The sequence below is a fragment of the Aquila chrysaetos genome, chromosome 8 (genome assembly GCF_900496995.4).
Source record: "Aquila chrysaetos chrysaetos chromosome 8, bAquChr1.4, whole genome shotgun sequence".
NCBI classification, from domain to species: domain Eukaryota; kingdom Metazoa; phylum Chordata; class Aves; order Accipitriformes; family Accipitridae; genus Aquila; species Aquila chrysaetos.
The window spans coordinates 30,280,367-30,307,333 of NC_044011.1; the positions used below are offsets into that span (position 1 = coordinate 30,280,367).

General features: G+C 38.0%; 1 protein-coding gene and 1 non-coding gene across 4 annotated transcripts in view; both read right to left on the bottom strand.

Moving 5' to 3' along the window:
* The window catches only part of MACROD2 (mono-ADP ribosylhydrolase 2), a 905,745-nt gene that overhangs the window by 469,493 nt on the left and 409,285 nt on the right, over positions 1-26,967 (bottom strand). The gene's annotated exons all lie outside the window — the stretch shown is intronic.
* On the bottom strand, positions 25,469-25,658 carry LOC115345261. The gene has a single exon (XR_003924780.1). It is a non-coding gene; the product is annotated as a U2 spliceosomal RNA (small nuclear RNA).

Sequence of the window (26,967 nt, forward strand, 5' to 3'; positions counted from 1 at the left end):
TTCCTCTAAATTAGTCAAAGTGAAAAATGCACAAGCACAAAAAGGAAAGACTTTTATCATCATGAATGTAACATGATAAACTATGGTGTAGCTCTAGTCTCGGCACAATGTCCTAGTCAGATGCATTTCTGGGGCAAACCAAAACCAGTCCCTGAAATAACAATGTTAGGGCCACAAACGAAGCAAAAAGAGACCTGGGCCACCACTCAGGAGGGTGCTGGTTTGGACATGGACCGGATTGTACCTGTAGACCCCAAAAAGCAGCCCACAGAGAGAGTACAAAGCCACGGTGCCCAGTGCAGATACTGCATTCTGCAACAGTAATGTTGAAAAACAGTCCACAGTTCTTTTCTGAAAAGCAATTCTTCATACCACCTCCTTCTTTTGGATCAATCACCTCCTTTGGGTATGGGGGGGCCCACAGTCAACAAAATATCCCTACTCAAAAAACATCCGAACACGAAGTTAAGCAGAGACACGCTTACATGCTACTGCTGACTGGAAGCCATTGCTCAATTTAGCAGAGCAATTAAATACATTATTATTCAGAAGTGAACTTATATTCAAACCATCTGAACCTTCCTTATGCTTATCGTTACGCAGATTCTAAAGAAGTTGTCTGAAAGAAGTCATATGGACCTGATTTTTAAAATTATTTAGGAGCAAATGTGTAGGGCTAGCTGTCAAAACAAAGGAAACAAATGTCACATGCAAATAAATCTGAACAGTCCCCGATTTGCAAAATCTTTGCCATTTTTGCATTTCTGAACATAACAAAATTCAAATCACAAGCCAGGATGATGATGTTTCACATGAACATCGAGATCATCTTCTGTCATTCACAAAGTTATCATCTGCATAAGATTTTATTTTCAATCTACTAAGGATTTTGCTATGCCCTGAGTAGTACATTCAATACCACCAGGTGGCAATTTGAAGCACTAACATTTGGATCTTCTTTAGGTGCACATTATCATCCTACAATCAAGTTACACTGAAAATTCCTCACACCAGGAACAAATCAGCTACTTACTGCTAGAAGTAGTAACTAATAAAAATCTGTATTTCTGTTGTAGACAACATTTTCTATACAAGAATTTTTACTACTTCATTACCATTTGTGAAAGTTTCTTACTAATATAGCAAAATGGGTGCAAAAAACGTTCAAAATCTTTTATACATGGAGAGTTTGAAAGATGAGGAACCCAGTTTGAATCTAATCAAACAGAGAAGTGATTTTGCTACTAAAAAATCATTCAACTTGGAAGCATCTTTTTTGAAGATGTATGGAAGCAGTATAAGGAGACAACTGTAGAAAATCTGTTTACAGCCCTACCCCAGGTGTCTTTTTCTACCAAACAGAAATTATAAGAATTGCAAAGAAGTTGTGGGAGATAGAAGACATTATCGCTATTTTAGTGAAGTTTAAAAGCAGCATTGGTGGGGAATATGGGTACAGGAGAAATTTTAAGAAATCACTATGCTGCCTAAGGAAGTTAGGCTGGGTATGGGCATGAAGACCTGTCATAAAGGGAAGAAGCAGCGTAATTTTGCAGATTCTGTAGGTTGTAGATTTAATCAGTTTGGATAGAAAAGCTGGAGAGTTTAAAAAGATTTCTTAAGTCCTGAATATCTATTTGTGGAAAAACTTCCGTCATTTTCTTATCACAGATCTCAGGCTTGTGTTGTCTGTTATCAGGTAATTTTACAATCCTAATGGCCTTAGTCAGCTGGAATCTTTAGTAACACACTGATACAAAATGATAATATAACAACAACAGGTTCCTTGTTTTACTGTTACACTTCGTCTCAAAGGCAGAGAAAACCTATTTGCATTAGAAATTCCACTACATTAAGCAATAAACCACATAGGATTTATGCTGCATGCCTCCTGAAATTTAAGACAGCTCTACAGGGAGGTCAGTTTGAAAAGAACTAAAAAAGGTAAGTTAAAAAACTTTCCTTACCCCCCCTCCAAAAACCTTTGCAGAAATTTAGTCAGGAGAGTTACCCAGAGGACCATCAACTGGCATAAGCTCAGAGAGGATATTTAAGTTCAAGGCCTGGTCATCTTAATTGGGAGAAAGTATTAAAAGTTAAAAAGCCAAAGTCACTTAAATTTAAAAAGCCCCAAGAAATGTTAGATGTCGAATAAGATCAAACACAATAGAGAGGACTCGGCCATCACCCTGTAATGGAGGCCTCTTTGAAAGCTTCTTTCAGATTCATTTATTGCACTTTGTACTGCTAGAACAGACTGGAACCAGGGAGTGCACTGAAAAAAAGGCTGCTTTGCAATCCTCTCCTTCCATGCCTTCACTCCACATGCAGGATGACCCTGAAATACTCCAAGCATTTACACATGTGCAAGGCAGCCTGAGTGTGGGTCTTGAGACTGAAAATAAACAAACACAGCCAACCTTCTAGGGATTCCTAGTGAGCAGGGAGGGACAGGGGGTCCCGTGGCCCACTTTGATTTTGGGATGTCTGTTGCAGATCTTCGTGTCTATCCTTTAAAGTATTAAAAGCACCTTAAAAATATACAAGTTAATAACATGTGAAAACCTTTGTTAGGCTGCATAAGCCTACGCCAGTCTCTTGAAAACCACCTACTGTCACTTTGATTTTACAAAGGTCTTTACCACCGTAGCAAGGGAAGACCAATTCTGCGTCTGTTAGTACCCTGCCTGATGTCAGGGAAGTTCCTGCATCTTCTTAACTCTCCCAACAACCCACCAGAGGAGACCACCAGCAATGGTGCTCATCCGTGACAAGGAAGCCCAGAACAGTTAATTGAGCAAGAGCATGGTACTTTCTCACTGCATTATTTACACCCTGCTCTAGGCAAATCGTTTCAAGCAAAATTTTCAAAGGCACAACAGATGCAGGGAGGAATCTTAGAGGGAAAACCACAGGAAATTATCACCTAAAAATCCTGTGTCATGAACAGCCTCTCCCTTTATCTGTGCTTCTCCATCCAGAAAACAAGAACCCTGCTAGTTGCTTAAGTATCTTTAATGATGCTTTAACCATTAATGCATTATAGTGCCACTTAGATGTTACTAGACATAAGTATAGGCCTTTGAAAGACAACAGAATATGGCTGAGTATGTCAAGACCAGATTAAATGATTCATTCAAAAAGGAATCATTTTGACCATGTAGTTTAAACCTGGCAGAGCAAAAGCCCTAGAGAAGGCTGAGCAAATAAACCACAAAAATACTTGGATGAAAAGCAACAGACAACGGAGTGTGCAGGAGAGTACAGAGGTGAGCGAAAGAATAGCATCAAGAGAGATGCAGTTACTTTTCAAAGAAGTGAAAAAATGGAAAATAGGAAAGATAGGAGAAAAATAAAAAGGTAAATTAAGGCAAGAAAAATCAAATGTAAGGAAATAGATAAACTGTATTAAAGAATTGGGGAAAAAATATAATGGACAGAAAAATACAACTAAGCAAGCTATGCTGCAAACAGAATTAAGTATAAATGCACTTCCATTTTGCTGAACTTCCTGGGGGCTGAAATCCAGGGATTTTTACCTTGAATCTAGCTATGGGTAATACAGGAATGCAATGAAATTCTCCAGCCTGAATGATGCTGTCTATGTATATGAGGGTAGAACCTCTCCCTATGAAACTTGCTGCATCTGACTGAGGTTAGGAAATGGCTTTACATCCAACCCGAAGTTAAAAGCAGGAAAGGCAAATCAGATCTTCCAATTTTGAGATTTTTCTAACACACATCTCTTTCTGAGGCAGAAGCATAGCTATTAAAACCCAATTCAGTTAACAGGCTCTTAATGACTCAGTAGAGTCTCTCTCATAAGAATTTTGGAGCAAAATGTTGAACATTCATATTTAAGGAAGTAATCAAAAGATGAGTACTTTGTATTGGGACTGGAAAGAATGGCCTACCTACCTTCATCCTTTCAGCCTCTCTTACAAGAGGAAATACAAGATATATTTAATTCATTAACCACCACAGATTTTCTGTGTAGATTTCTTGACAAACAACTGTGATCTATTCCGAGATTATCTTCAAGTACCTATATATGTAAGGAAAATTTCTATATTAGCCTCTGAGGTCTTTCAACCTTAGATTCTTTCATTTTATTCATTTCTATTAGACTGAAATTTTAAAGGAGCTTTACAACACTTTAGATTTCATAGCACAATTTGTGTTACATGAGTCAGGAAGCCACGCAGGGAACTTCTGTATAAAGGCACAGTGGATCAGTGCTGAATATGACCTGAATTTTGGCACCTTTTTCTTGGTTGGCATGCTTTAAGGGAGCAATGGCACACTTCAACTCCCGGATTCTGGCTTACTTCAGATTCTTACACAGCTCACCCATATAACCGACATTTCGTTTAGCATACTTCAGTTGATAGCACACTTCAGTTTATAGAGACGCTAACTTCATTAGGATGGATATTCAAGCTATCTGCCACAAGACATGTAGGTCACAGAAACACAATGTCAGATAAAAGGAGCTAAGCCTGATCTCCCTTTTGTCTCACAAACTATTCCAGAGTCTAAAAGAAGATGTGTAAATCCTGATTATTCAGGACTGCCAGGAATATCAGTTTCACGCACAGAGGAACACCTGGCACAAAATAAACCTGAACAAGTCTGATGTTAATAGTTTTTTTAGAGGACTTCCTGGGGAATGTCTTTCCTTTCCAGCTAGTACCTTCCCCACCCTTCCTTCCAGTGTGATGGGAAGCTTAGAATCATGCTTAAATCATAAGTTAATTAAGATGATCGACTAAAATAATTGCCTGCAGAAAGCTATTCTCCAGCCTGCACATGGTTTAAAACTCAACCCTTTACTCACAGACAGTGATTCAGACATGCACCATATTGATTCTCCTGCCATATACAGGCATACCTAGAAGTAATACAAAGGTTCAAGCTTGTGCAAAACGTGGCTGCTCAGAAACATTCATTAGCATTTCTACAACTAGAAGGGATTAATTTGTTTCACGATATTATCATATGCTCCTAGTAGATTCCAGCCCACATCTGTTCAAGCTGAAAACCTTGATCCTGATCCCTAGGGCCATTCAACAGAACAAGTCCTACCTATATCAATCAGGGATAATATATCCCTTTCTACATCCCAGGCTGCTGCACTCCTTGGGGATTGTGCAGTCTGTAAAGCGCATGGATGACTGCATGCACCATTCTTATTCGGAAGGATTTGTCAAATGAATTTTTTGAGCCTTAACACCTTCGCAGTTTTCCTGTCCAAAAGAACACTTTCACAATACATGGCATGTACAAAATTATTATTCCCCAAGCTTCGATTTCCTTACCTAGGGGACAGACACTGCCTCAAATGCTAATAGCAAGTGAAAAAAAGCAATTTCCTTAAATAATACTTAAATATTGTTTTGTTAAGAATAAAAGAAAATTGCAATATTCTCAGTTAGACAAAAATAATCAACCTATTTACAGGTTTACTTTACAGAAAAAGCTTATAACTTATGTGGCTCTATTTCATGTGCCTGGATATACAAATCTAAAAGACCTTGACATAAAAAGTTCATTTCCAACAAAACATTATTTACCAAACAATAAAAGCTGCTAAATTCAAAGGAAACATCAACTACATGATTGGCTTAAATACACTATGCAATTTCCCTTCCTAAATTTTGGCTTGAATACTGTTTGACATATTTCCAGCAAAACGCAACAAAATTAATTCTCTACTTGTGCCCTGTACAAGCCATATGATTTACTTAGAGGAAACAAAAGTTTTCACAAAATGTTTGATAATGGACCACCTTCATCAATCACTACGGCATCCCCCTCCCATGACTTCCTGCAAAGACTCTGAATGATCCTGCTTCCCCACCATCCAAAAGGCAACATGGGTTCTGTTTAACCTCCCTACCCATAAAATACAGCTCTTCTGTTAATCTGTCATCTACTAATCAAGACTCCATCCGGAAGGGCCCTGAATATCCATTAGCAACTGGAATGCTGCATTCAAATCCTGGTTCCTAGCAGAAAAATAACAGATTTTGGAACTGTTACTGGTCTGAGATAATTCTTCTTCCGCAGATGCAGGTGCTTGTGTGAGTAATTTTTAACAGTTGTAGTGCAAAATACAGCATAAATCCCAGAAGTGCTAATGTAGAACCATCCCATCCGCTACTCTGATAGGAGAAGGTTCCAAAACACATCCCTCTATTAAAGCCAAAACTTTTCAATAAGTATAAAGTGTATTTATAACAATGTTTGGTGAAATTGGAAATATTGGACTGTTTAGTTACCAGCACAATGAAAATATTGCTTTTGACAATAAAAATCAGCTTGTTTTCTGATGGTTACAGATTAAAATACTGGGGGAAGCATGCTGCTGCTCCTATGTAAAATGACAGATAAAACGTAGTATGATAAATTATAGCTCAGCATGTACTTAAACAAGAAGATTTACCCATATTTTTTAGCAAAAGAAAGTGGCGTTTCTTAGTGTGGCTAGGCAACTACTATGTATTCTCAAAACCTCTGCATATTTCAGAAGTTTCTGAAAGCTGGGACAAATTAATATATCTTACATAATCTTTATTACCAGCATCTTATTCTTAAGGGACTAATTTCGCTCTACCCTGACATACAACATGCAAGGTAGGTAGTGAGACAAGCTTTGGTCAATTCAGACTTTTTTCATTATCTGCCAAATGAATTCAGAACTTCTCTGTTCTCAGTGTTTTAAAGAGGGAACAATGAAATTTTGCACAGAACTCAATATCAAAATATGCTGTGCTTTCTACACATTTTAAACCCAGTTTTTGATGGTATCATTTTCAAACCTGTTTCACATAGCTATCCTAACAGTTCATGCTACTTCACAATGGAGAAGCAGTTGAGAACAAACATATTTTACTACCTTACAAAAACTACCATGAAATAATGGCTTATACTATAATGACATTGATGTATTAAATGTCTTTTAACTTCCAAAACATAAAAAAATCCACCCCAAACCACCCACTCCCCCTCCTAACCTGCAATTTCATCAGCAGGTAACAGTCTGAAGTACAGAATATATAATAAAGTGTATGTAGCGACTACATTTCAGGAATGTTACCAATATGAAGATTTATGACTGACACTTTACCCCCAAATTCTCCAACTTCAAAGAGTGGTGTTAAAGCATGAGTGACAGCCAAGACAACAGCTGTATGGATAAAATATGGCTTCTGTAACACCTACCCTCTTGATGTAAAAAAGGTCAAGGGATGCTATTTCCATACTAAGATGTTCTGGATGAGCATAAGTTCATCAGTAAAGCCTACATTCAGGCAGTGAGTTTCTTAACAGTGACTGTTAACTGTGTAGAAAAAAATATTTTACAGGTGACATGGGGGGGGGGGGGGGGGAATCTGAGCTTGTCTTCACTGACACTGTGAAGGTTAAATATTGGGAAAAGTTGCTGTCAGAAGTTCCTGCTCATTGGAATTCCACACATCAAAACCAGGAGCTTTCTGGAACTACGGAAACTTACTACAGAATTCACAGACAAGCACACAATATCGCAGATGAAAGACTGCTGACTGCTGTGCAGTTAAAACTACTAATTTACTTCGCATATTCTCTCTTTCTGAGATCTCCTTGCAGCTGTTCATTGCAAATGATCCAAGGCAACATTCACATGCTTGAGACAAGCATAGCAAATTTCAACTAAGGAAACACTTTTAGGAAGAGGTGAAAAAGGATCTGAACTCAAGAGAAAAGTAAGAACACCTCCAGGTTCTAAAGCATTCAAAATGTATGCACTGATTTTGTAGTTTCTACAAAAGCTAAAACTTTGTGCATGAAACTTAAAATTACAAGGATTAAAGGGTAAAGAAATTATGCTCTTGTTTTAGAAATAAGGGCAAATGTCAGCCAGTGAACTTATAGATGTTATTTTGTCCTTGTTGCATTTGCATTACACTGTTCTGAGTTCAAATTTACTTTGGGAAATAATATTAAATATAGGTAAGTGCAATTATTAAATGGTCAAACAATTATTGAATCTAGTCGAGAGAAAGTGGATTAACAGCATTTTGATTAAAAGCCCAAATTAAAGGAATATGAGAGAGGAGGGAATGGGGACACTAGGAAGTTGTCTGGGAGCACCATCTGGTTTTTTGTAGCTCCTCGTCAAAGGCTGGGAGATCTCCATGAAGAGATCTGTAAAACCACACCAAGGCCCACCTGGGACTAGAGAACTCATTTGGTGACATGGGACTGGGAAGCAGTCAAGTCAACGGAGCAGGACTTAGCAAACTACAGTTGGTATCTGTAGACTTCACTGATCTACAGTGGGTTGAAGGGTGCTGTTTTCTGGCACTCCCTTGACGTCTGCACATTCTGTTTGAATTGATAAAGTTTTGGTAACAGAGTTTTGTTTCATTTTGCTTTTGTGAGTAACAATTCAGAGACTCAAGAGGCACAGTAATTAGTAACTGAGATTCTAAGGCTTGAATTCTCTTCGAATTTTGCTCATTCCATACTGTATAATTTACCTTCTTTCCTCAAATACACAGTTTGTGCCTTCTTGCTTCCAACTAATCCTGTCTGCCTGTTAACAGGAATGAAACATGAAATGAAACATAGTGAGTTAAATATTAGAGTTTGAAAATCTTCAGGTGCTTCAGGTAGAGATTGATACTCATCACTTTATTTGAATATAATTCCTAGAAATCTTTAGAAGAAACAGCTGTTACTGTTAATGACACCTCAACAAGACATGTATATGCCACCATATGCATATACATGCTCCATAGCCTTCGTGCACGTCTCATGGTGAAGACTTACTGACATAAAGGCACTGATGCAATCAGCCATGCAGTTCTTTGTTCAATATTTCTTTCCACTCTTTTCATAAGTCTCCCACTGTTATTTCAACCTGTCAAGTTTTCAGGGAAATAGTGTCAGTTGCAATTCTTATGTTATAACTAGACACGGTATGCACCCAGGTGCTCTCAAGTTTCCTTTGGTGTAAGTTAGTACCAGCTCAGTCTCTTTCTTCTGGCAAGTGTTACTGAGAGAGATAATCCCCAGCTTCCCAAGTCCTTCACAACACCTCATATAAAAAATTAACAACCTGATAGCTTAAATCTACCCTTTTTTCACAGCTCCTTCCTTCTGGGCACCCTGGGCTACAGTGCCTCTCTGTCTCCAGCGACCAGGGTTAGATGACATGTGTACCATCCAGCTTTGTAAAGAGATCCTATGAACCTCTACTTCAGATACACCAAGAGATAAAAGAAGCTAAAAAAAAACCCACCAAAAAATCAAACATCCTTCCACCACAAAGCCTCACTTTCTTCACTGCTGAATGCCTTTTGGAATTTAGCAGAACCCTCTGTGATGTCCTTTGGCAAATGGTTTTCCTTCTACGTAATGCTGTCCCTCTGTCCTCCAGCCAGAGCTCCATCTCTCCAAATACTTCTGAACTATTTTGATTCTACCACTAATCCTGGTTGCTCTGCTCCACTCCTGTCTAAATTCCCATTCTTCTCAAGACTCCCAGCTCTGCAGGGGAAGAGGACACAGGAATCTCAGGTTTTAAGCAGAGCCCACATTTTCTTTTGTTCTAAGTAAATTATTACCAGCTACTGAGAAGACAACTGATAAGAGTAAACAGATCAGAGGCTGACTGATTGGCACCGCTTTCTGCAGGCTGACTGATTGGCACCGCTTTCTGCATGAGCAGCTAACACAGAACTCAGTTAAAAAGCAGTTATTCAGCCCAAATTAATTATATACAAGGCAAGGAGCAAAGAGGAGAATGATCTACTGGGAGCTCCTGAGGGAAGTTTGGCTGACCCAAAAAGCAGCACTGGTAAATTTTCCCCTGCCCTTGCCCTTTCTTTCTGACCAGGCCATAACTGCCAATGTAGCAATGCAACTAAATGCTAAGCACCTGATCAATGCCATTGTAAATACCTAAGGGAGAGGGCAGATACAGGTTTCTAACACCTGTCCCCATGTTCACTTGCCCACAAGCAACAGCCCTACTCTCTCTGTGTAAAATCATCCTATAAAAACAAAATTCCAACCTTTTAAACACCATTCTCTAAGCAACAAAAAAATAATTCTATGCAAAACAAACATGTCCTCAGAGAAGCGAATGGAAAAAAGTAAGACAATTGATTCTTCCAGATTTTCATGATACTCTGGTATTGCTCCTGTACCTAGAAGTGATATTGTTCAAATTTATACAAAAGCTAACACTGTAGGCTAGCTCCCCACCCAGCAGATGCTGTAAGATACACATAAAACTTATTTTCATGTTATATTTTTCAGATCCACCTTTTAAAAATAATTCTCTTAAATCTCACAGATCTTATAAAGATATCAGGTCATTATACAGTAAGTCAACTGCCTATTGAAAATATGATTCGTTCACAAAAAAAGGAAGAAAAAGAGGTACACTAAGAGCTCCCACCACCACCACTGTAACACTCACCTGTTGTCTCTGTACCTGTCATGCAGGCTGTGAAGTCATTGGACAGGAAATAATTTTGCATTCACTTCTTGCACGGCCCTGTGTATATTTTAGGCACACATCTAAACCCATCTAATTGTTGGTAATAATTTATTAACAGCAGACAGTTAACTGCAGATGCCCAACCTCTCTCCATCATTTGGCCTGGGGGCCACTTCTCAGAGAGAAACCTAGCCACTCTCCAACTAGTAAAAGCAGCTGCAAAAGCTGCCAAAAAGAGGTACTTCTGGTGATTCATAAATTTCTGAAGTTTTGATGTGTTCTCCTGGGCTAACTGCTCTTTTGCTTAGCAGATCTTTACTTTCCTTCCCTGCCTCTACCCTTCAATTCAGTTTCACTGTTTATTCATTTCTCCCTTTTCAGTGTCACATTTCCTTTCAACCATCTTGCATCTTCATAGTCAATTTTTCTTCTCCCTTTCTCTTCTCTCTCCCATATTCAAACTGAAACTAGCCTGATATTTGCTGAACATCAACTGTTTATGGATTTTACCACAAACTTCTACCGATATCGCTCAACCCTGGCTACTACAGGAGATTATAAACCCGTCCCCATGTGTTTCTACATTACCAAGCAAAGCTGGTCTTCAGGCATTACCAAAATAAACAGTCTTAGCAACAACTAAATCTGCTTGATTCAAATCCCTCTATGTATGGTTCCACCATAAGTTTGCTTAAATCACACATGCAAAAGAGCATATAAATTTTCATTACTTTCACTGATTTAAAGCCTTACACTTTTTAAAACGCCATTGAGGAAAAAAACCCACAAACACATTTCTGAGGTTAAATACTGCAGTTAAAGTAAACCAGGCTTAAAATAAAAAGTTGGCATTTTAAAGGCCTGCAAATAGGATTAGATCTACCCAGTCTGTATAAACATTAATAAGCGGAGCTCCATTCAGATTTAATGTAAGACGTATGCATCTGTGAGTCATAAGAACACCAGCGTGAACTCTCTTTAATTTGCAATCAGAAGGTCTGGAGGTTGAGAGGTAAAACAACTCAACAGAAAGGTTCACTAGAACATAGATGAGGATCTTACACTTTCAAACCTCTGTTTCTGTTGGCTGCACCTCTGTCTGATCACTGCTGAGCTTGAGCACTCGCCCACTTTACATCTTTAGCACTCTAAAGATATAAAAAATGGAATTATTTATTCATGCTGCTTCTCAGCCTAGCACATCCTAAGTAGCAGGTTTCTGGGCTAGGATATTTCTCCCTCCCCACCCGCTCCCAACCCCCATAGTGCTGAAAAATTGACATGACAGTAATGAATTAAATGATACTCTTGTTTAACTGTTCCTATTTTTCAGTACTATAGTTCTACTTCTGAGTAGTCCTGGCTAATGTTTTCTACAATTCCCCACTGATACTCTGTGGAATGTTATCGTGCTGTAAGCTACTTGTACGAGGAGCCTTTGCTCCTCTGTGCAAGCCACTGGCACAATAGGTCACTGGACGCTGGGAAGAAAGCAGTTCTTGGTGGAGAGCTTTGCCTTTCCTATCTTGCTGAAGGACGTTGCAGAGTAGATGCATTTCAGACGTATCTCTGCCCCTTGGCACAGCAAAGCAGAGATAAAAATCAAGAACAAGAAAAGTTTCTTTTGGATTTTGGGTTTGTTTGTCTGGGACTTTGGCTTTTTTCATGCTAACCAATGAGAAAACTTGCAGTAAGGATCGAAATCCCATCTCTTCATTTCAGTCTGGTTCCCGTGCTGCCCCTTGGGCAGCCTAATAACGCCATGCTTTCCACATGAGGCAGAATGCCAGGCTGCAGTCTAGACTTATAGCAATGACATTCCCAATGTGTATAAGACCAAAAGAAATGAACTATAAAAACTGAAAAATAAAATTTAGCATTTGCTCAGTTGTGTGTAGAGCCATGCAAAGGATAGAACATACAACTTTCCATATCCTATAATCTTTATTCAGATGTGCCTATTGTAAAATGAGGATTCACCCTCAGAAAAGGAGAGCAAAAGTTTAGGAGTTAACAATTTAGTGGAAGAAGCTTATAAAACAAAAGTCTAAATGTAGCCTGCAATATATAATGTGAAAAATGACAAGGAGATGGTAGCAATATACCATCAAATCCTTTGCCAAAGTAAATGAAAAAGTCAGCCGGGCAGATAACATCTGGATATGTGCAATCTCCATTTAGTCAAAATCCCAATGTAAACAAGTCCACTGATAGCAGAAGGGTAGTTAAAACATTCCACTAGCTTTGGATAATTGAAACCATCTTCCTTTTCTAAAAAAATAACAAACTTTTCAATTATCAAACTCTGAGGAAGAAACTGACAGCTATTGGAAAGATTCCATTAAAATTTCAGTTTTTCACTTTGCAGACAAACATCTCTGCAAACCATTTTTTCTTTATACTGGTTAGAAACTGCAATAGCTCTCAAATGGCTTAATACTTGTAAATACAAGTAATATACAGTATTATATATAGTATATATATGGTTTATATATACTATAAACACAATATATTTTGATCTGATTTATTAGACTGAGACAGAGAGACATGTTTTGCTAACTGTATAATGGTATTATTATTTCCAGTGATAACAATATTAAAAGAAAATTTGGAAGAAAATTTATTTGCAGCTGTGTAACATGGAGTTTCTTTAACATATGCACACCCCCCTGCAAGAATCCTAAAAAAAATCAGTTACTCTGTAGCAGTCACTCTAGGAATGGTAACAATGCAGCAAGGGAATTCAGTCTGAAACAGATTTCATTTAAAGGCTCTGTAGGATCAGTGGAAATGTATCATATTACACCAACTTAATTATATATTGCAATAGTTCAGCTCTGGGCCCCCCAACATAAGAAGGACATGGACCTGTTGGAGCGAGTCCAGAGAAGGGCCACAAAGATGGTGAGAGGGCTGGAGCACCTCTCCTATGACGACAGGCTGAGAGTTGGTGTTGTTCAGCCTGGAGAAGAGAAGGCTCCAGGGAGACCTTAGAGCAGCCTTCCAGTACTTAAAGGGGGCCTACAGGAAAGATGGGGAGGGACTCTTTATCAGGAAATGTAGTGATAGAACGAGGAGTAACAGTTTTAAACTGAAAGAGGGTAGATTTAGATTGTATGTAGGGAGGAAGTTCTTCACTGTGAGGGTGGTGAGGCACTGGAACAGGTTGCCCAGAGAGGTTATGGATGCCCCATCCCTGGAAGTGTTCAAGGCCAGGTTGGATGGGGCTTTGAGCAAGCTGGTCTAGTGGAAGGTGTCCCTGCCCACGGCAGGGGGGTTGGAACTAGATGCTCTTTAAGGTCCCTTCCAACCCAAACCATTCTGTGATTCTATGAATAGTCATTCAGTCAGCCCCTATGTCAACTTACTGCATTAGTATATTATCACTGATAATGAAGTTTTGACAGTAATCTGAAACATTTGCAAGAAGTACCATCAAAGCCATTGAATACAGAACAGCATTAACAAAATACTTCTTTTTTTTTTCCAGAGCTAAAAACTTAATATAGTTCTGGTGTAAATGTCACATTAGAAATAATTGTAATCATATATGAATCAACTATCATGCTTATTGCTTGAATGCACATGAAATTGAATATTCTATACATTCTAGCAGTATCCAAGCAATTTTTATGCAACAAAGCTGAGGCCTATACAGCAGGTCAAAGTCAAATGCTGAAGAGCACTAGGTTAGAAAACATCAGGGGCTTATGAGAAGAAAAAAATTCCACTAAGTATTACTGCAAAAGATAACAATTAAAAGGGAAGTATCATCCATGTGTGCCCCAGCAAATCCTAATGGCAGCTAATTAAAAAATAAATTCTAAAAATTCTAAAATTCTGAGTTCCTTTAGCTAACAAAGCTAAAAAGCTCATTTTTAAAAATAGGTCAAGTCTCTATGTAACAGTGACAGAAGCAAGTATTAAATTGGTTGATTTAAAAAGAAAGAGATTATCAGAACACTTATTTGCACACAGTTATGCAGAAAAAAATCACCTCAAATGAAATTCAACTGAGCCATATTATGTTGAGTAGAATACCCAAGTAAACCTGATAAACAAGAGACAACTTGAATAAGCTATGAAGTTTCCAAAAAAAGAAATCAAAGAGGAAACCGCATATTTTAGAAGTTAAAACATGCAAAACTAAAAAGCTTGCTTACCAAAAACTATCTAGTTGACATGAAAATAAAAAAGTTACATATTGCATGCAATGTTCATTGATAACTTCATTTTAAGATACACCACATCCTGCCTGAGAGATCAACTGACTTACTCAACTCTCATGTACTGCAGCAGTTAAAACAAATATGAACTAGCTTTTGGGATAGGGCTGGAGATGAATTTCAAAATATGGAACCACTGAACTGATCTGCACAATAAAAATCACATTCCAGTGCCATTTAATAATGAAGGAACCTTCGAGAGATTATCTGACTTTTCTTGAGCACACCATGCCCAAATATCTGTGGACAACATTTTCATAAGAGCAAAGATACAGGGATTTAACATTAAAGACAGTCACCGAGACAGCCTGAAAATTAACCATTTTGAAGGTGTTACTCTATTGCCTTCCATTTTGTATAAACACAGCCTGGACACATTCTGTATTGTTGTATCAATTAGATATAGGTGTGTTAACAGTGCTGCACTAGACATGAATGACACAGTTCTATCAATTTAAGTCTTTGTGCTTAGATCATATTTTTCTATTATTCTCTAATTTTGGGATGCTTAAATATTATCATTCTAACCACAAATGGATACACAGAAAGAGGTCTCCAAGTGTATGTTTCAACCATTCATACTCCTGCTATATTTCGGCAAGGTAAGACTCATCAGCTGCTATGTATGGTGGCTACACTTGGGGAATGTTTTGTTAATTTTAAACAACTTTTCTTCTAGTGAAGAAAATAAAATTCATTCCAGAGTTATTTGATTGTCCAAAATTATACTGTCCATTAAAAAAGGAATTACTTATTTCTGCTGGAATGTAAGTTTCCAAATAGAAAAACTGAAACTGAAAACAGTAGCTCAGAATTACCTGCTTAGCAGACCTATCGATCTCCTGAATCAAGTTTTGAGAAGGAGAACATGTGCAGAGTCCATGCTTTTTTCAGATATTACAATTCAAATCTTTAAATTACATTAGTGTGTGTATTCATTCTTAGTTTCACGTTAATACAAAGGCATCCCAGGGTAGCTAACCCACTGTATCATGTTGTAATTCAGCCAGCCAACAAAGATTATCATTTAGGTGGCACCCACAAAATAGCACTGCAGGGTGCCCCTCTAGGGGCTCCATCTTTGGAAAATGCTCAGTGTCCTCTTCTGAATGTATGTTGTGAAAAACATACTTCATAACTTCACCCAAATGACATGATTCCACCTTAGAGATTCAACACTCCAGAACTGGAACTTCAGATCCCACCAGTGGACACTCCTCTCCTCCCACCCCAAATTCTTCCAGGAAAAAAACCAAAATGAAACACATCTTCCAGGAAAAAAACCAAAATGAGATACACCAGTCTGGAGGATATTCATGTACCACAGAACTCATTAACATCTCTATGATATTGTTCAATAGTTGCACTGCTCCATTTCAGAAATAACATTTCTAGAAGGTATTTATACTATGTTAGACTTACATTCCCTGAGCAATGCATTGAAGGTAATCACCGGTACATCTGTTTCTGTCGTATTTAAATTCATAGCCCAATTCAATTGCAAATAATTAGCTATTTATCACCATGAAGTTCATATTATAAAAGCAGAAAGGGCTGACACGATCCTAACAATTTCACAAAAGATACAGGCCTTAAAAGGAGGAAAGGGGAGAAAAACAAAATAAACCCTAGCAATCAATCCCCCAGTAAATCAAACACAATCAGTTCTGCTTGCCCATGATACCCCTGCACAACCCAAATCCCTGTTTTTTACACAGACTTACAGAATATATTGCCACACATATCAGTTAAGTCCATCTTTCATTTTTATAGCCTGAAGAGGAGAATTATTTAGTCAAAATAACAGGAGTACACAGCTCTTGTAATACCGTTGTGACCTCGGTTTCTAACACCTACTTTGGAACATTACTATAACTCAAGAACTTTTTTCACTTGCAAGGACATCTTAATTATCCCACCCATGACATGAATGTTTTTGGAAGATAAAGTCTGTAATTAACTTGTTGCCAAACAATATGTTTACTGTCCCTGAAGGTCAGTTCTCATATAAAGACATAAGGACACTTAACTTTGGGAGATGTGTATTGTAACTGCCATCAAACATTAACGAAGTGGTCATCCATTATCTATAGTAGCAGCAATGCAGAGTATGAAGATATTCCAAGCACCATAAAATGGGTGCGTTAAAATAAACCTCTACAGAGGCTTGCAACCAATAAGTACAACTAGAGAGACAGTGCTTGACCCATTGTAACAGGATTTGTTAGAAATTCCACTTAATCTCAGTAGTCAGTCGGTAGTGGGAGAATTTGCTCAAGACAGTCAAACAAGATTGCTTCCGTACTATAGAGATCTGTCTTTGCTGATTGCCCTTGTCAGGAGAAATTAAATTTTGAAACTGGTTTTAAAGATTTTACCAAAACAACTGTAAGGGCTCCTTGCCTTGTTTAGTTCTGAATTTACACTAGAAATTTTCACATACCAGTTTGGCTAAGAAATCTGTGATGTGCAAAGGGCAGTGGGAGGGTGGGGGTGTATGGATATAACAAGGTTTCATTAGCCCTGCAAAGCCATGAAGGGCAGTTTAGCCCTCCTGGTACAATTCCTATACCTAAGGAGCTACTTGTTCCAGGCAAATGAGAAGGTAACAATGTTTGATTAAAGATCTCCTATAATAGATCAATTAGTTACTGTTTACATGAGCTAGGAGAGGTACAAAGAGAAAAAAAGAAGGACAAACAATGGAATAAAAAAAAGGACAATTATAATGAAGACATATATGTAAAATACTTCTATGCTGTTGTACCCAGTGGTACTCAGTCTCTGACTCACATCCTCATCACTATTCTGTATTTCAACAAGAAACCTAACAGACACTTGGCCCTTACTTTGCTTTACACTCTGCTTGCAGTCAGAGACAGATGGAAGGAATGGAGGGCAAAGAAAAGCTAAGAAAATCAAGGAGGAATAAAATAATCTTTGTTCAACAAGACACGCTCTTCTCATCCTAAGCTCACAGCACACACTCTCACGTGGAGGAACAGGTAACAACTGAGAAAGTGTGTTTCCCTCAAAGTGTTGGACAACACTGGAACTACTTGTGAAGAAATGGCATATGGAAGAACCTAAACATGGCAAACAGGCAAGAGTGAAAAAAAGTAAACAGGAAAAAGAAATTCAGATGAGAAAAAAGGAAAAATGGAAATGATAACTATTCAAATAAGGGAGGGAAAGATTCAACTACAGAAGGAAAAATATTAAAAATTTCAAAAGAGAATGAAATGAGAAATTAGGAATGCCAAAATCTCTGAACATAAGAACTGGAAGAGGGAGTATGGAGACATTCACATAGGTGTGGCCATTAGCACTGCAGTGAACTAGTGAACAAAAAAGTTCTTTTGGCATACTGCAGTCCATTAAAGAAGACACTCTGTATTTGTACCTTTCATGCAAAAGTAGTTGATTCACGTCTCTGTGACTTGAAAAACTCATGTATATCAGCACTTTAGATACTGGAATAGCTTGTTCGTGTTGAAACATGGACTATTTGCTGTTCTTCTGTCGAGAATAGATTAGATTTCAAATTCCCCCACTTGGTTACCAAAAGCATTTCCATCAGCTGGAAACACTTTTCAATCCATCTTGCCAACTTTTGACCTATGCTAGTTTCTTTTGGAAGGTGAAACCAGTCAGGATCAGGCATGGATAAGCAATTCTCCACTGAGAGCACGTCAAATAGACACACAGCCTTCCTGAGCCAGAATGCAACAAATGTGTATTTCTTGAGAACGGACACTTACTCAGATCTGTTCATATGGAATGAAATAACAAGAAGCTATGTCACTCTGCAGTTGCTCTTGTAGATGAGCATGGGCATCACATGTACTATTCATTTTCTGAAATAATATTGGAGAGTGCTGTTTATATGCTGCCTATAGACCATCTAATTTAAAGAATGTAACATATTAAAGCAATTGAAAAGGCATTTGTTTCTGCAGCGCAAAATGAAGTGTCTGATTACTAGACAGAACAATTGACATACTGTTACACTATACACATTTGCCTGAATACTATTGTATAATAAACCATTATATGATAAGAGAAGACTTCAGCTAATCTCAGCCCAGAAACGTTCAGTCTTATTCCTTCACTACTGTCAGTGATCCCCCTGAAGTGTCAGCCAGCTGCAAGTTGATTTTTGACTTAGCTCTCCCCTTTGTATGTGAAATGGAAGACAAAGATCTGTTGCTAAGGCTGGCTGGCAGCTCATGCCACCTGATACCACAGCAGTATTATCTTTACAATACTGCAGATGGAAGTATACCTAAGTCCTTCCTCGCGTTCTTCCCATCATTCCCGTTCACCATCCGTCTACACTTTTTATTTTTATTTTTTTTTTAAAACAGGTCATCTCAAGTCCAGCTCTGATGTCTCTCTAATTTCCCAGATGATCTGCTGACTTACTTGGGGTTTGCAGGAACGAAAGCTTCCTGCAGGCTGGTTGCACCCAGCAGAGAATACGGATGCCTTGTTGCAGCAGGAGGAAGAAAGTCAGAGTTGAAGTCATTATCCCCTTCACCACCACCACTCTCCATCCTCTGTGTAAGCTCTCTGACAGCATTCTCCCCCTTATCTTCTTCTAGAGTGTCAAGTAAAATGAAAAGGTTAAACTTGAAGGCTTGTACATGGCCTTTGGGTTAGATATTCACTTCTAAAAAAAAAAGCCCTACATACAGCTAAATAGTTTTAAAATCACAGAAACATTCAGGCTCAAGGTCTAAATTTGCTACCTTAGCTGAATTACATGCAAAGTCTAATATTGCTCCCCAAAGAAAGACTCAATACATGCTTCCCAAACTGACTATTGGAAGCCAACTTCAGAACCAAAATCTTGTTCCAGTATCCAAGAACGTCGCAGGTGCAAAACACCATACTCCGTTACGTTGCTCTTCATACAAAAATGTAGGGATACTAAAACTGGAAGAGATAAGTATTCCTACCTTCAGTCTGGTCAAGGTTTCCATTTTTATTTTCTAGATTTAGCATCTCCTTGTTCAATCCTCTTTTCCTCTTTCACATATGATCAACAGACAGTAAGTACAGATATAGTGCCATGAAACCCTCTAACTAAAAAGCCTGCTGTGAATCAGACTCACTGGGATCACAGGCTACCACTCAACTTTACTCACAGCAAGAGCCACAGGTAAAGCTTCATGTGAAAAAAAAGAGCGTTACCAAATATTCAGCTTCCAGTGGTATGTGCCAGCAAATGTCCACTGGATGATGGATTGCCCTGCAGACTCCCTCCGCATGCAGTCACCCATGGCTTACCAGTGGTTTGTTACCCCAGGCTGAAGCCTACTGAATGGAGCAACTTTTAGAGGAGTTTCTAAGTCTTTGCAAAAGATCAGCTTTTAGGCTTTTAGTCTTTTAGAGTTAATTTGGAGGTATAGGGTCAAAATACATGAGCCTTGATTTTGCATTAACACCAAAAATGATCAAAACAACTCGTTAGCTATGATTCATCTATTTGTCTAGAAACAAGTAAATGTCAGTACTGTCAGGAAGGAGAAAAGTTTATGATTAAGCTCCAGCTATATTCATTCCTCTTAATATCCGATTGAAGATGGCATTGAAAAGCAGTTTTAAAAGATTCAGCACTTGATTTTTCATCCACCTCATTGATATAGTACTGAAGAGAATTCATACAAAAGAACATGCAGAAATGCATACCTCTACAGTTAATATTGTTATATGAAATGATTTTGCAATTAGCTTAATTTTAAGGCAGAAAAATAAGTTAACAGAAAATGACACAGGATGACTGGAATAAGTATAGAAAGCAATTGTGTTTAAACACATGTAGACATCAAGTCAACGATATTCTACAACTCAATGGAAAGCTCATGTGCAGTTCTCTCTTATCTTAACCGACTGTTTCAAACACTGACAGTCTTAACATTTCTGCTGCATGAATTTTTGATCTTCCCTCAAAGAGAAACAAGGAAACCGTCCAGTTTTCCAGCACGTACAGAGTAACTAAGCAATTCATATCATGATCCCACTGATAAAACCTTGAAATATGTCCTCCCTCCCCATCAGTGAAGAACACTGAGGGAACCCCAAACTGAGAGACTTTTTAGGATGCTCGATTTACATTTTGTTCATCTTTATTTGCTCAAGTCATAGCGTGGATAAAGTAGGAAACCAGATAGGGTACAGTGCACAGAGACCACCTTCCTGTCTCATGAGAAAAGGCTCTCAAATGAAGAATGAGCTCTTACACTAATGCAATCTAAGTCAATAATAACAATAATAAAACATTATACCTTTGGGTATTTTGAACATGGAATTAAGTAATTTATTTAAAGTATCACATAACAGCTCTAGAAACAATAGGTACAGGCACTTTATTTATTTTTTTGATATACAAGTAAGTTTTGCATGTAGATACCTAGTATCTTGCCATGTCATGACTGCAGAACAACAGCAGATACTTATCAGCTCAGCCTTAATTAATTTACTCCCAAATGAATACCGCATTTAGAAGGAAATAAATTGTAATTTTATCCTGGAATATCACTTCACACAAATGGGACAAACTGTTACGTTATCTGGTTGGTAGCTATTCTCTAATCATGCAGAGACATAGCATAAAGGAATTTAAAAGAATTCTAAAAATACCCAGCTGCTATTGCGCATAAATATTGCATCTTCCTCTCTGGATAAAATCCTTCTGAGGGAAATAGCTAAGATGCTCAAGGCTTGTTTTTCTTACATCTCACGTGAACATGCCTCAAACACTCATATCACTGTTCCATCAGATTTTAAATCACCTATGTGGAAATATCTACAAGTTCAACAATGCTGCACTGCTTGTGTTCTTCTGTTTTGGTGTTTTAATTATGTTACTTCACAGAGCAGAACATAGTTTGACATTAGTACTGAATCTCATAAATCGTCACTTTAACAAAATGCATTCCCTTGAGGAGAGATCATACAGGCCATATGAAAGTCCCCATTTTAGCTTAAAACCTTCCCAAACAATCCTAAATGTTTTCAGAAAGTCAATGGCAGGATTATGCTCTGTCTGACGCACATAAGAAATGAGTGAGTTATATTTATATGTTCATTTTTGTTTGTTTTTTATTGTGTTGGAAGTTTTTTTAAAAAATAGTATGAGAAGACAAAAATAAAAAATGAAATGAAACGTGAATTTAACATTACTTCAATAGTACTCACTGGAACAAACGCATGGTAACATCATGCTGGAGATGTACAGTTAACATTGTGCTAGACATGCACAATCCTTATCATTTTTCTTCATCTCTTCAAAACATTTTACTAAGGAAACAGCCAATGCTATAATACAAAGACCAGCGTACAGCACATAAACATAAAAAAAAATAGTTACACAATAATATCCAGTGATTCAGCATGTCAGAAGCTTACACTTCTTTAGAAGAAGACGACTTCATGCAGAAGAAGACTGAATACCAAAGCTTATCATGTTGCAATAAATTCCACTCAACTGATTTCTTAGAATGCTAATTGTTGCTTTTATAATGGCGAAATCAAGACACCGTAGGTATCACTCTCTAAAGGGAATCCAGCAATCTGGACTAATTGTCAAGTGACTAATGAAAGTTAATTTTTAAGTCAGGGCAGTGAAAATTTTGCACTTGCATGACATAATTTCTACAGTAACACGGGCTTATGCTTTGAATCTGATAGGGATGCATATGGACACAGATTGATATCAAATACTACGATAGCAACAGGCACACGTAGTCATCTGCAAAGGTTCAGATGTTTCTCACCGCACAACAATGTCTTCTTAAGAGACCTGCAAAGAGAAGGAAGTGGAAACACGCAATTCTTTTAAAGTAATCTGTCCAACTCTTCCCATTGCTCTTGCCTGTTCTTTCAATTTGTGTATCAAGATGTCCTGGTTTCAGCTGGGATAGAGTTAATTGTCTTCCTAGTAGCTGGTATGGTGCTATGTTTTGAGTTCAGTATGTGAAGAATGTTGATAACACTGATGTTTTCAGTTGTTGCTACGTAGTGTTTAGTCTAAAATCAAGGATTTTTCAGCTTCTCATGCCCAGCCAGCAAGAAGGCTGGAGGGGCACAAGAAGTTGGCACAGGACACAGCCAGGGCACCTGACCCAAACTGGCCAACGGGGTATTCCATACCAGGTGACATCCCATCTAGTGTATAAACTGGGGGGAGTGGGAGTGGGGGATCGCCGCTCAGGGACTAGCTGGGTGTCGATTGGCAGGTGGTGAGCAATTGCACTGCGCATCATTTGTACATTCCAATCCTTTTATTATTGCTGCTGTCATTTTATTAGTGTTACCATTATCATTATTAGTTTCTTCTTTTCTGTTCTATTAAACCGTTCCTATCTCAACCCACGAGTTTTACCTCTTTTCCTGATTTTCTCCCCCATCCCACTGGGTCGGGGGGGAGTGAGTGACCAGCTGCATGGTGCTTAGTTGCTGGCTGAGGTTAAACCACGACACAAGAATATGCCACTGAGCCCCTCTCCAAGGATGAGCATGTCCCCTGTCAGCTGAAGAGTGGCCATAGCAATGGATGCTCAGCTTTGTACACGTAATCCCATGCATTATTTCAACCTTCTGCATTCTTTCTTTTGTGTTTTTAGCTTACTTACAAAGGGAAGACTTGGCTATTGCCAACCTCTCTACTTTCCCCCCAATGCACTGTGAAAAGGATTTCTGTATGCTAAAAATCAGCACAGGAAAACAGAGATCTTTACATTTCTCTGAAGGCTGTCTCTGGAAGGCATAATGCATTAGTGCCCTTGGTTTCACCTAGACCACCTGGTTTTAGGGTACAGAACCACTCAGAATGGGGTGAGGGGGACAGGAATGAAGGCAGATAGATTCTACTACTTTTTAGCTAGAAAAAAGAAAGCCTGCAGTCCTATTGCTATAGACAAGTGGCCCACCAATCCTCCCTTCCTCCGCCCCAGGAGACACTCTTCAAAAGAACTAGCATGTATGTGCTGACCTAGGGGTAATGAAGACACTTTTTGAATGCCAGCCTGTGTCACAGGTTTAAGTAGCCTGTGAGGTCCTGAGCTGCCCTTACCTCACCTGGGTGAATATAACTCACACTAAATTAATTTTCTCAGACAGAGAAAAGAAAGAATCAATATTTATTCCAGGATCAAAATGCTTTTCACTTAAAGAACTCAGCAGTCAAGAAAAATGAGGAGCAATCATTTTGTTCCCATGACAAACAAAAGCTTCCTTGCCAGTAGACACTGTATATTGACAATAACCTGTAAGCATCATAGCACGCATAGTAATAAGAAGGTATTTTGCTGCAGTGGATTTCTATCTTGTAGACACTATTTTTTGGCTCTATACAGAAATTTTAAAGAATCAAAATACTGTATTTTCCATGAAATAGCAACATTAAAATAGTTACCATTAACAAACACTTAATTTCCTCCCCTCCCTCCCTGCCCCAAACATCAGCTTTGTTTAACATGTCCTAATTTAAATACTGAGGCCATAAATAATGACTAAGAAATCATCAGCTGATTCAAAAATGCAAGGAACAGGAAGTTTGGGGGTTTTTTAGAAACTATTATTTTATTTTATTGCAATTAATTTGGTAGTGCACCAAGGTACCACCAAAAATGTCACACCAAATTAACTTTCTTTTTATTAACCATGGCAGGTCAAATAATTAAAAAACTGAAGGTGTCTTGGTAATGAGACTTAACTCAAGGACACTAATTTACAATGACACAGGTTCCCCCCTTCTGTATTACCTCACATACTTAGTAAGAAATCCTTAAAGGGTCAAATTCTTATGTCATCTAGAAATTATTTTCATCACTCTTTATCTGAACTGTATTCATTTTGTTTCTAATACAACTTCCAGTTTTCACCCTGTCACATCAACTTGGCCTTTAGTGGCTTGATTCTGTTTCAAGAGATGTCATAAACCATGCTTGTCATCACCTGCTGCATTACATAGACCTCAGCAGTAACTGTGTCACAGGCCAAATAAAACCAGCTTTTGTTAGCCACCCACTGATTGCGACATGTATGAACAGTTCTGGACGTCCAGTTTATAAAATGACATAAGCTGGTATTTAATCAATCAAAAACGTTCAAGTGAACACCAACTCTCCATAGTTTTTGGCATATTTCTGAATATATTTTAAACACTTGTGAAAGCAGTGTTTCCTCAAAGATATCAATCACATCTATTTCTTTCCAATGGTCTTTAATCAAACCAAATCACACCCTATATGTACCATTTCACCATGATGTAGTGTATGTATCTTCTCTTTTTGAATTTGCGGTTATTTCTGATTGCTATTTTATCTCATTTTTCAGAAAAACAGAACCTGTAAGAGTGACCAGTGAAAATAAACAGTGATGCAATGACTTGCTCTTCAGCAAGGATGAGACTGAGTGTAAGCTCACTGTATCTGCTAAGTACAAAGCAATGCCCAGTCCTGAAGGTGATAACCTGATGTTACAATACTGGACATTACAAAATGGATATTAACATGGATTGAGAAGATGTGAAAACAAGATTGAAATGCAATCAGAAGTGCAATTTTATTTTATTTTTACAGGGGTTTTATGGAAGCTCAGGAAAACCCTTAGTGGAAAATAGGTGGAGATTAAGAGAATACTTTAGAGAAGCATAATCTATGCTTGCTCTGTTCCTGCTCTTCTCTTCGCACTCATTTATGGTCATTAGGGGGCTTGTTGCCTTTTTTTTTTTTTTTCTTTTTCTTTTCACACCATTCTAGAAACACAGCAATAGCCAGCTTCATGCATGAAGAGGATGGCGTAAGCTCCTAGTACATTTCCCAGTCCCCAAACTCATTTAATATAAAATCCTCAAGTTGAGGACATAGCAGATATTAAACTGATAAAAACATATGCTACACTTGATCTTTGCCAAAAGGTCAAGAAGCAAACACGAATCAGCAGACTCGATGGTTTCTTGGTCTGACTCAGTGAGCACACTGAGATGGAATCATTGTAAGATTTTAATACCACAGTAGCAAAAATTATGTAGCTTTATCATTCAGATTTATTTCAAGAAGCTGCAGACAGACTACAGACCCCAAATAACTCACTCCAGGATTTCAATGAGCTCATGATTTTGCACACACAGTAACTGTTCCAGGACAGGAACTTGGGAAAGCTAATGATGCCAAGTCCAGCCTCCCAAAATATTCCAGTCTTGGTCAGATTCTTTCCTCTACGGTAAACTAAATGAAAAAAAAAAAAAAAAAAAAAAAAAAAAAAAACCAAAAACAAAAACCCAACAACCTTCCCTCTAACCTCCTGCTGCCCCGTTACCCCCCGCCCCAAACACTTAAGCAATCTTCTGGTTTCTGAATCATTACGGGGTTCTTTTAGAACCTTCTCTCCCTGGATTAGAGAGCAACACATCTCCCCTACAGAAAGTATTTAACAAAATTCTAAAAAGTTGAAGGACTTTTTAATAAATAACATACTATGGACAGAATTACATACTGCAGTGCATTTTCTTAACACTTGCTGGACTCACTAGAGCATCTCACATGCTAATTCAAAGACTACATCTCAGTCTTGCCAAAGCATGATTTTTAATTACTCTGCACCAAACTCCACAATAAATTAACACAGAAAATGTCAACACACAAAGAACACTAAGACAATACTGCTAAAGCTTAAAAAATTCATCCCTGTGCGTGGAAACTAAAAATGTCTTTTGAAGTTAATGAGTAATCACAAAAGACATTTGAGTAACTTGGAGCAAGACAAAAATTTCTTTAAAATTATGTTCATTTTCAAGAACATTTTGTAAACAAGCTTGGAAACCTTTTTATTTCCCATTATATTTTCAATCACTCATTATAATTACTGATTATTTATAAGAATAGAACAGTAGGTCAAAAGTAAAAGGAAATGTATTGTCACAGCAGAAATACCCAGCTAATATACTGATGTTGGTGTTCCGAGTTGCACAAGAGAGCCAGCCAACTGTAAGGTAATTGTTTTACTTTCAATACAGAGTATTCAGTGAATCGGTATCAGCAAATCTATTGGATTTTAATGAGTTAAAATATTTTAATAGCATAGCTTTGTTCTTTAGTTTAATCACCTTTCCCTGAGGCTTTGAACAACATTTAAGCATGTGCTTAATCTGCTATTGAAGTCAACAGAACTTTCAGTGAATACTGGAAGTTAAAGTGCTTAATGAGATTTACTGAATCAGAACGCGTAAAAATTGATGTG